The 10000-nt window shown below is 43.4% G+C and overlaps 1 long non-coding RNA gene across 4 annotated transcripts in view; it reads left to right on the top strand.

Moving 5' to 3' along the window:
* The window catches only part of LOC135102149 (uncharacterized), a 30183-nt gene that overhangs the window by 11399 nt on the left and 8784 nt on the right, over positions 1 to 10000 (top strand). For all 4 annotated transcript variants that reach the window (XR_010269551.1, XR_010269553.1, XR_010269552.1 and 1 more), the window contains one exon: positions 5437 to 5489. This is a non-coding gene — a long non-coding RNA (uncharacterized LOC135102149). The remainder of the gene's footprint in view (positions 1 to 5436; positions 5490 to 10000) is intronic.

Raw genomic sequence — 10000 nt, 5'->3', positions numbered from 1 at the left:
GTGAGAGAGAGAGAGAGAGAGAGAGAGAGAGAGAGAGAGAGAGAGAGAGAGAGAGAGAGGATTTAGTATGTCTTCTATGTATGTGTGTTTTCTTCTTCTTCTTCTTCTTCTTCTTCTTCTTCTTCTTCTTCTTCTTCTTCTTCTTCTTCTTCTTCTTCTTCTTCTTCTTCTTCTTCTTCTTCTTCTTCTTCTTCTTCTTCTTCTTCTTCTTCTTCTTCTTCTTCTTCTTCTTCTTCTTCTTCTTCTTCTTCTTCTTCTTCTTCTTCTTCTTCTTCTTCTTCTTCTTCTTCTTCTTCTTCTTCTTCTTCTTCTTCTTCTTCTTCTTCTTCTTCTTCTTCTTCTTCTTCTTCTTCTTCTTCTTCTTCTTCTTCTTCTTCTTCTTCTTCTTCTTCTTCTTCTTCTTCTTCTTCTTCTTCTTCTTCTTCTTCTTCTTCTTCTTCTTCTTCTTCTTCTTCTTCTTCTTCTTCTTCTTCTTCTTCTTCTTCTTCTTCTTCTTCTTCTTCTTCTTCTTCTTCTTCTTCTTCTTCTTCTTCTTCTTCTTCTTCTTCTTCTTCTTCTTCTTCTTCTTCTTCTTCTTCTTCTTCTTCTTCTTCTTCTTCTTCTTCTTCTTCTTCTTCTTCTTCTTCTTCTTCTTCTTCTTCTTCTTCTTCTTCTTCTTCTTCTTCTTCTTCTTCTTCTTCTTCTTCTTCTTCTTCTTCTTCTTCTTCTTCTTCTTCTTCTTCTTCTTCTTCTTCTTCTTCTTCTTCTTCTTCTTCTTCTTCTTCTTCTTCTTCTTCTTCTTCTTCTTCTTCTTCTTCTTCTTCTTCTTCTTCTTCTTCTTCTTCTTCTTCTTCTTCTTCTTCTTCTTCTTCTTCTTCTTCTTCTTCTTCTTCTTCTTCTTCTTCTTCTTCTTCTTCTTCTTCTTCTTCTTCTTCTTCTTCTTCTTCTTCTTCTTCTTCTTCTTCTTCTTCTTCTTCTTCTTCTTCTTCTTCTTCTTCTTCTTCTTCTTCTTCTTCTTCTTCTTCTTCTTCTTCTTCTTCTTCTTCTTCTTCTTCTTCTTCTTCTTCTTCTTCTTCTTCTTCTTCTTCTTCTTCTTCTTCTTCTTCTTCTTCTTCTTCTTCTTCTTCTTCTTCTTCTTCTTCTTCTTCTTCTTCTTCTTCTTCTTCTTCTTCTTCTTCTTCTTCTTCTTCTTCTTCTTCTTCTTCTTCTTCTTCTTCTTCTTCTTCTTCTTCTTCTTCTTCTTCTTCTTCTTCTTCTTCTTCTTCTTCTTCTCATTATTGTTATCATTATTGTTTTTATTATTACTATACACACACACTCACACACACAGTAGTAGTAGTAATTATAATAGGAAGAAAAGAAACATAATGATGATGATGATAAGGAGGAGGAGGAGGAGGAGAAGGAGGAAGAAAAATTGTTGTACTTTTTTATAATATATTTCTAAATAACTATAAGTGAAAAAGCAGAATTAATGGTGCACCATGATAGTCCATTAAATTGTTCATATCTGACTATCGCCATCATCAATTACAAATTAGTTTAAAAAAAATGGAAAAATATACAGCAATTCTAATTTTGAGGCACCTAAATAGTTTCAACATTTTTCACAATATCTAAATAACTAATAGACGAAAACAAAATATAGTAGTACACCATGATAGTCCATTAAATTCCTCATCTCTGACTATCACCATCACCAATTACAAGTTAGTTAATAAAGAGAAAAATTGAAAAAAAAAAAAAAAAAAAAAAAAAATATATATATATATATATATATATATATATATATATATATATATATATATATATATATATATATATATATATATATATATATATATATATATATATATATATATATAGCATATCAAATTCTAAGACATCCAGATACTTTCAACATTTTTCTGAATATCTAAATAACTACCGCCAAAGAAACAAAACCAATAGTTCACCATGATAGCCCATTAAATTTCCCACATTTTCCTATCAACACTATTCAAAAAGTATATTAAAGAAAAAAAATGAAAACAAAGACACTTCAAAAACTCCCAAAAGACACCGAACAAAGATCAAGATTCAAGATTGTAAACATACAGTCGGCGCCTCTCGACGTGATCGCGGTGAGCAGCGCGGGACAATCTTGCGTGACTATTATTTTTGCATATTACCCAGCGCGGGAGACCGCCCGGGGAAAAATGACTATATGGCAACATTTCGAATTCTTGGCCGTTAATTTAAATGACAACAGCTGTCAGTGTTGATTACGTTTGTCTTGAGTGGTCGTGTTTCTTCTCGCACGTGCCACCACCCGTACTGCCTCCGCGACCTACTGCAAGGATTATTAAACAGGCTCGTAATATTTCCCGTCATGTCAAAAGCTTACACAAGTGAGGATAATATTGTGCGAGTGATCGAGTGCTATAAATTAGGCCTCAGCACCAAGGAAATAAGTCATCAGACCGGTGTGAAGCCAGTGACAGTGCGCCGCCTCATTGTTAAATTTAAGTCCTCGGGAGAGCGTGAGATTCCTCACCACTTACATGGTGGTGGGTGGCGCCCAAAGATTAGTGGCAGGACTCTGGCCCACATCAAGCGTCAGCTAGACCAAAACCCTCACCTCACAGCAAGACAGCTTAAGGAACAGAATCCCATGCTCCTCCAGGATGTTAGTGTGCGTACCATCCAGAAGAATATCCAAACCAAGCTAAACTATCGAAAAATGCGCGCTCGTAACAAGCCTTTTGTTTCCGAGGTGCATCGGAAAAAGAGGCTGGCTTTCGTTCAGAAATACAGTTCATGGACTTTAGATGAGTGGAGGCGTGTCTTGTGGACTGATGAAGCCACGTTCAGGGTCAGTGACACGAAAGGGAAGAAGGTGTGGCGCCGGAAAGGCTCTGACCCGCACGATCCCAAGTTCACCGCCAAGTCTGTGAAGCATCCTCCCTCCCTCATGGCGTGGGGTGCGTTCTCTTACGGGGGCGTGGCTGACTTACACATCTTCCCTAAGGGTCAGTCAGTCACCAAAGATGTGTATCTCAGCTTGTTAGACAGTCGTCTGGCTGACTGTTTCGCAGCGACTGGTGGTGAGGTGCTGCAGCAGGACGGCGCTCCGTGCCACACCGCGCACATCGTCAAAGAATGGCTTGTTTCAAGCCAAGTGGAATGCATTCCAGACTGGCCAGCTAACAGCCCGGACATGTCACCCATCGAAAATCTGTGGGGCATCGTGAAGTGCAAGCTGAGAAACGAGGACACATCAACATTGCCCAAATTAGAATGTGCACTTCGTCGGGCGTGGAGCAGTGTGTCACAAGAAACTGTGGAGAAGCTGGCAGACTCTCTCCCCAGTCGCTTGATGGAGGTACGAAAACGGAAAGGCTACCCCATCAGTAAATAGGAGGTTAGTTAATATGTATTCATAACAAGTATCAATTTCTCATGTCTTGTAGTTTGGCCATTTTCAGGAACAGAAGTAATTTTACGCACATTGTTTTGCTCGCGATCACGTCGAGAGGCGCCGACTGTACACGTAGGACAGAATACAATGGGTCAAGTTTTCAGTGCAGTGTTGAATGAGAGACTGTAAATGGATTGAGACATCTGGAGTGCTGGGTGAAGAACAGAATGGTTTTCGTGGAGATAGGAGAGCTGAGGACAATATGTTTGTGGTGAATGAAATGATTGAGAAGAAAAAGAAGGATTGGGGTAAATTTTACCTAGGTTTTTTGGATATAGAGAAAGCTTATGATAGAGTGAACAGAGAAATGTTAGGTAGAGTCTTAGAAAAGATTGGACTGAGTGCAAAGATAGTTAACATAGTGCAAAGTATGTATGTGGACACAAGAGCTAGATACAGACTAGGAGACATAGAAACAGACTGGGTGAAGAGTGAGAGAGGAGTTAGGCAGGGCTGTATATTGTCACCAACCCTTTTTAGCCTGTATACAGAGGAGTTAGCAGCCAGGATGAGAAGAATGAATGTAGGGGTAAGTGTGGGGAATGATAAAGTATGTGTGCTCCTTTATGCAGATGATGTAGTTGTTATGAGTGAATCGGCAGATGAGCTTCAAAGTTTGTTGGATGTAGTGGATGGCTATGGTAAAGACTTTGGAGTAAGGTTTAGCAGTGAGAAAAGCAAGGTAATGATTGTGAATAGGTCAGAGGATGAAAGTAATGTGGTATGGAGACTTGGAGAGAATGAGTTGAAACAGGTGCAAGAATACAAGTACTTAGGGATGCAGTGGGTGTGCAAAGGCAAAGAATGAAAAGATAAGTATGGTAAACCAGTGGGCAGGTCGACTGGGAAGCGCGGCAAGGATGAGAGCAAATAAGTATGATGTGTTGAGAGAAGTGTGGAAGAGTATGGCTGTGCCATGCATAATGTATGGTATGGATGTGATTGCATGGAATGAAAGTGAAATTGATAAGTTAGAAGTGGGCCAGAATAGAGTAGCAAGGATGGCACTGAGTGCACCGAGGTGCACAGCAGTTGAAGCCTTGAGAGGTGACATGGGATGGAGCACCTTTAGAGAAAGACTCACAAAAGCCACACTTAGGTACAAGATTAGGCTTGAGAGAATGGATGATGCAAGAATAGCAAGGAAGGTGTACCTGTGGCATGAAAGTGGAAGCAAATGGAGGAAGAGATGCATGAGAATGACAGACAGGAATGGATTGCAAGTGGTGTGGGCGATAAGAATGGCTGGTAGGAATCAAAATGAGCGTGAATGGATGCTGACAAGAGGAGGCAGAATGGGAGCTAAATGGGATGTGAGAAAATGGAAGAATGAGATAGACAAAGAAGTGAAATGTGTGGGACTGAATGAATGGAAGAATGAGATGGAAAGAAAGAAGACCCTGGAATGGTACAAGGAGAAAGAGGCCCCAAGGTATGAAAGGTGGTATGATGGAAGCCTGGGCGGTGATCTTCTCTTCCGAGTGAGGGCACAGTGTATGGATGTGAATGCAAGGAGTTACAGGTGGTCTGAGTCCCGCAGCAAAGTGTGCCAGATGTGTGACATGGGAGAAGATGAGACGGTGGAACATGTGGTGCTGGAGTGTGTGAAATATGCCAGAGACAGGAATGAGATGATGCAAGTGATATTGACTGAGTTAGGGCATGATAGGAATGAAAGAGTGGAGAAGACAGGAAAGGAATGGATGGTGTTGTTGCTGGGACTGTGTAGAGAGGCGAATGAAAGGATGATTGAGGCGGTAAAAGAGTTTCTGGAGAGAATGTGGCGTGCCAGGTGTATGAACAATTAGGATAGAGGATGCTGTTCGTTTCTCTTTTTTTTCCCTTTCTACAGGAGTTGCCGATCCAAAGGCCTGGCTCAGGAGTGATCCTGTGCCACCTGTACCATCAAGATCAAGAGAGAGAGAGAGAGAGAGAGGCCATGTTTGAGCTAGTTCACTTATCTGTGGTTCCTCTCCCCTCTCTCTCTCTCTAATTAGAGCGAAAATGGCGGCGGAGGAGCTCAAGGATGAAGCCAACGACTATTTGAAAAGTAAAAGAGAGAGAGAGAGAGAGAGAGAGAGAGAGAGAGAGTGTGTGTGTGTGTGTGTGTGTGTGTGTGAAGTTCTTGCTCGCTCTGGCTGCCTGAACACACACACACACGCACGCACACACTTACTACTTGATCAGTGTTGCACGGCGCCTCTAAGTGTTTCATTAAACCGCTGAAAAAAAAATAGTATTTCAATCCATGTATTTGTGTATTTAAATGCGCTTGAATGTTGCAGTCTGTTAGTGTGTGATTCTTGTTATCGTTATTGGCCACTAGTGAAGAGGTGGGGTCCCTGGCTTTCGTAGACCCGTCTGGCGTTGCTCCTTATGCCCCTAACCTAACCTTGCCTTCCCTGGTAACACTGCAAGGAAGATACACCACTGGCAATACTGACAGACGACCCAGCCAACCAGGGACCCCACACGTACACTAGTGGCTGTTATTGATGTGTGTGCGTGTGTGTGTGGGCAATAAGTCAGCTGTTAGCACGTCTTTAAAACAACGCGGTTTTATAATAGTTTAAGCCATTACACACTACGTGGTAATAACCTACCTCATTTTGTTCTCACTATTCACATCATTTCTAATGATTACACTACTTATCGGAAATTAATAATAACACCGTGGGCCGTGGGTAGAGATTGGGGACATTAGCTTAAACTATAAATTTACCATTTTTTTTTCACTATTTATTATCTATTGATTCATTTATTGCAATTTTTTTGTTCTTCTTGTTTTGTTGCGGTAATTTACCACAAAGACTTGGTGCACTTGTTGAAGGTGTTACTGGTTGACAAGCACACCATTACATAATTCACTTAAAACATTGACTTCTTTGTGTAGCTGTTAGGTTAGGTTTGGTTAGATTAGGTTAGGTTAAGTTTTGTTAGGTTAGGTTAGGTTAGGTTAAGTTAGGTTAGGTTAGATTCTGTTAGGTTTGGTTAGGTTAGGTTAAATTCTGTTAGGTTTAGTTAGGTTAGGTTAGGTGCACAACGAGCAATGATGCTGTTAGGTTCAGGGTACAAAAAACATTTACTAGTTATAGTTAGGTTAGGTTAGGTACACAACAAACAACCAAACTCTGGTAGGTACAGGGTACGAGAAAGATTTAGGAGTTATAGTTAGCTCTGAACTCCGTCTAGGGAAACAATGCATAGAGGCCAGAAACAGGGCAAATAGGGTACTAGGATTAATTTTTAGGAGTGTTAAAAGTAGAAGGCCGGAAGTAATATTAAAGTTATACTTGGCGCTGGTCAGACCTCATCTAGACTACGCGGTGCAGTTCTGGTCCCCACATTACAGGAAAGATATAGGTCTATTAGAATCAGTACAGAGGAGAATGACTAAAAGGATACAGGGGACGAGGAGTGTTCCTTATGAGGCGAGGTTGAAGCTGTTAAATTTATTTCGTTTAGAGACACAGAGGTTAAGAGGGGACCTGATGGAAGTCTTTAAGTGGTATAGGGGCTACAACAAGGAGGCAAACTCAATCTTAGACCAGCAGCCAGGACAGAACAAGAGGTAACGGGCACAAGGTTGAAAATTTAGGTTTAGGAAAGAGATGGGGAGGAATTGGTTCTTAAATAGTGTGGCAGATGAGTGGAACGGACTCAGCAATCAGGCTGTTAGTGGCGTGTCTTAGGGAGCTCTGAGAGATTAGACTGGGTGGTGATTGGAGAGGACAGCTGGAGATTGGCAGTGTTATTTCACACAGGGACTGCCACGTATAGGCCTACTGGCTTGTTGCACCTCACTTTAATAGTCTTGTTATACTTGTGAATTGAAAGTATTGGATTTCTTTAATATATTACTAATGCAAGTATTAAAAACGTGGGGGCTTTGATGTTTATGCTATAAGGAGATAAGCATGTTTAGTGGTGTGTTGTGTGGTTAAATGCTATGTTTGTTAAACTCAACCTTCCTTTCAGTTGTAGCTATTAAATGTTTTGCTTGTGTTAAGTTTGGTTTGGTTAGTTTTAGGTTAGGTTAGGTGTTAGGTGTGTGTGTGTGTGTGTGTGTTATTTCTAAAGCTTTTATTGGTGCAAATATTTCAAGCTGTGTTTTGTTTGGTGTAATAAACACACTCCATGTCTTTTTTGTGAGGCCCAGCCCTTCAGGAAGTAAACAGTTCACGCAGAGAAGCCACAGAACGCCTCACTTCTCATCTCTCTAAAATTTGTGATTGCTGGTATTGTTCAGTGGCTCAAAAAGTCAATTCCACCACCTATCAGCTGGACACAACCTTCCAGACAACTCTCCCCTCTTCTTCAGTGACACTCAACTGTCCCCCTCTTCCACACTGAACATCCTCGGTCTGTCCTTTGCTTATAATCTGAACTGGAAGCTTCACATCTCTTCTCTAGCTAAAACAGTTTCTGTGAAGTTAGGCGTTCTGAGACGTCTCCACCAGTTTTTCTCACCCCCCCAGCTGCTAACTCTGTACAAGGGGCCTTATTCCGTCCATGTATGGAGTGTGTATGGAGCTTCACGTGTCTGGGGGGCTCCACTCATGCCACTCTGCCACACACGGTGGAGTCAAAAGCTTTTCGTCTCAACTCCTCTCTCTCTCTCTCTCTCTCTCTCTCTCTCTCTCTCTCTCTCTCTCTCTTTTTTTTTTTTTTTTTTATTTATACCAAATACATCATAATTTACAGAGGGTGTCACCACTACATTATATAGAATATCGTGACAACTTAGAGACTAAAGGTTACATAGTTAATGTTACCTATCTAAAAGCCTCACTCTGTTTTTATCACTGCTGTCTGTATTGTGTCAGCCACTCGTTCACTTTACATTTAAAATTTTGCATTGTCAAGTTCGCAATATTTTCAATGTTTTGCTCACTGGCTATGAGTTTATTCCACCAGCTCACATAAGTGTAAATAAACTGTCTTTGGTGGTGCCATGTCCTGCACCGGGTTTGCAGCAGTTCCTCCGGGGCTGAGGTGACGGCTCTGGTAGCGACCTGGGCCAGTCGGGGAGGCTGCCGGAGTGACTGTAGGTGCGGCACACACTGTAGTCTGCACCTTGAACATTACAGTGAGTCCCGCCACGTCACGCCGATGTTGGAGACTCTGTAATGCTGGTTGGTGTCCTGCCTCTCTGATGAGCCTTGCCGCCCTCTCCTGTACCTTGTCCAGTAGAGACAGGTGCTTGTTGGCCCGCACCTCCCCGTGCCAGGCACGCGTATTCCAGGGACGAGCGAACCTGGGCTTTGTAGAGGACTTCCATTCCCCTACTGTCCAGGAGAGGTGACATTCTCCTCAGGGATGCCAGCTTCCCTGAGGCCTCCCTGGCGAGCCGCTCTATGTGGGATCTGAAGGACAGCTTTCTATCATATGTGACCCCCAGCACCTCCACCTCGTCCTGTGGGGTCAGCGTGTCGCCTTGGAAGACAAGGCGTGGGGCCGTCCCGAGTCTGGAGATGGTGAGCAGCTGCGTTTTGTGTGCCGCAAATTTTACTTTCCACTTTTCGCCCCACGCTGCTATGCGGCTTAGAGTGGCGTTCAGCGTGCTGACAGTGGCGTCTTCCTCCTCAGGACCGTAGCAGAGAGACAGGGTGAGGTCATCCGCGTATGCTCTCGCGCTCGGGATAAGGTGCAGCAGGTCATTTATATAAACATTCCAGAGCAGAGGGCCGAGGCAGCTACCCTGTGGGACCCCCGCTCTGATGGGATGAAGCCTGGAATCACGCCCATTGACGGTCACTTTGAAGTGTCTGTCCCTCAGGTAACTCTCGAGGAGTTTGAGGAGCGGCCCGTCCACGCCGGCAGCGTAGAGCTTGGTGACGAGCGCCGGATGCCAAACTTTGTCAAAAGCTCCCTCTATATCGAGAGCGACGACAAGGGCGGCCTTGCCCCTGTCCAGGGCAGCGCTCCACTCACTCGTGAGTCGCAGGTGCAGGTCTCCCGCCGACCTCCCCTTCCTGAAGCCGTATTGTCTGTTGCTCAGCAGGTGGTGCCTATCAAGGTGCTGCGTGAGTCTCGAGGCCACTATCGTTTCCAACACTTTACTTAGCACCGGCAACAAGGACACAGGACGGTAATTTTTTGCTTCGGTTTTTGAGCTTTTCTTGTGAATTGGCACCACACTGCTCACTTTCCACAAGTTGGGCCAGGTGCTGCTCCTCAAGCTATTATTGAAGATGGCGGCGAGAGGGCGCGCCAACTCCTCAGCACACTGTCGAAGCAGGCGGGGGCTGATGCTGTCAGGCCCCACCGCTTTCTTGTCGTCCAGGTCTCGGAGCAGCACTTTCACTTCTTTTTCACTGGTTTCTATGCTCATTATTTTTTCACTCACTATCTGTGGTAGTATTTGTGGCGTTTTTTCTGGTTCGGGAATGCACATTTTTGCGGCGAAGTGGGCGGCCAGGAGATTCGCCTTGTCTGTGGCGGTTTGAACAACACTACCGTCTGGCCGGATGAGAGCAGGCACCGAACATCCCCGCGTGTCACCCTGTTGTTCCTTAATGAGATTCCACCAACGTTTGCTGCCGACCTGACCACCCCTCA

This window comes from Scylla paramamosain, chromosome 7 (genome assembly GCF_035594125.1).
Source record: "Scylla paramamosain isolate STU-SP2022 chromosome 7, ASM3559412v1, whole genome shotgun sequence".
Classification (NCBI taxonomy): Eukaryota; Metazoa; Arthropoda; class Malacostraca; order Decapoda; family Portunidae; genus Scylla; species Scylla paramamosain.
Note: the sequence above shows the minus strand (reverse complement) of the source record. Positions and strands in the feature narration are given on the sequence as shown.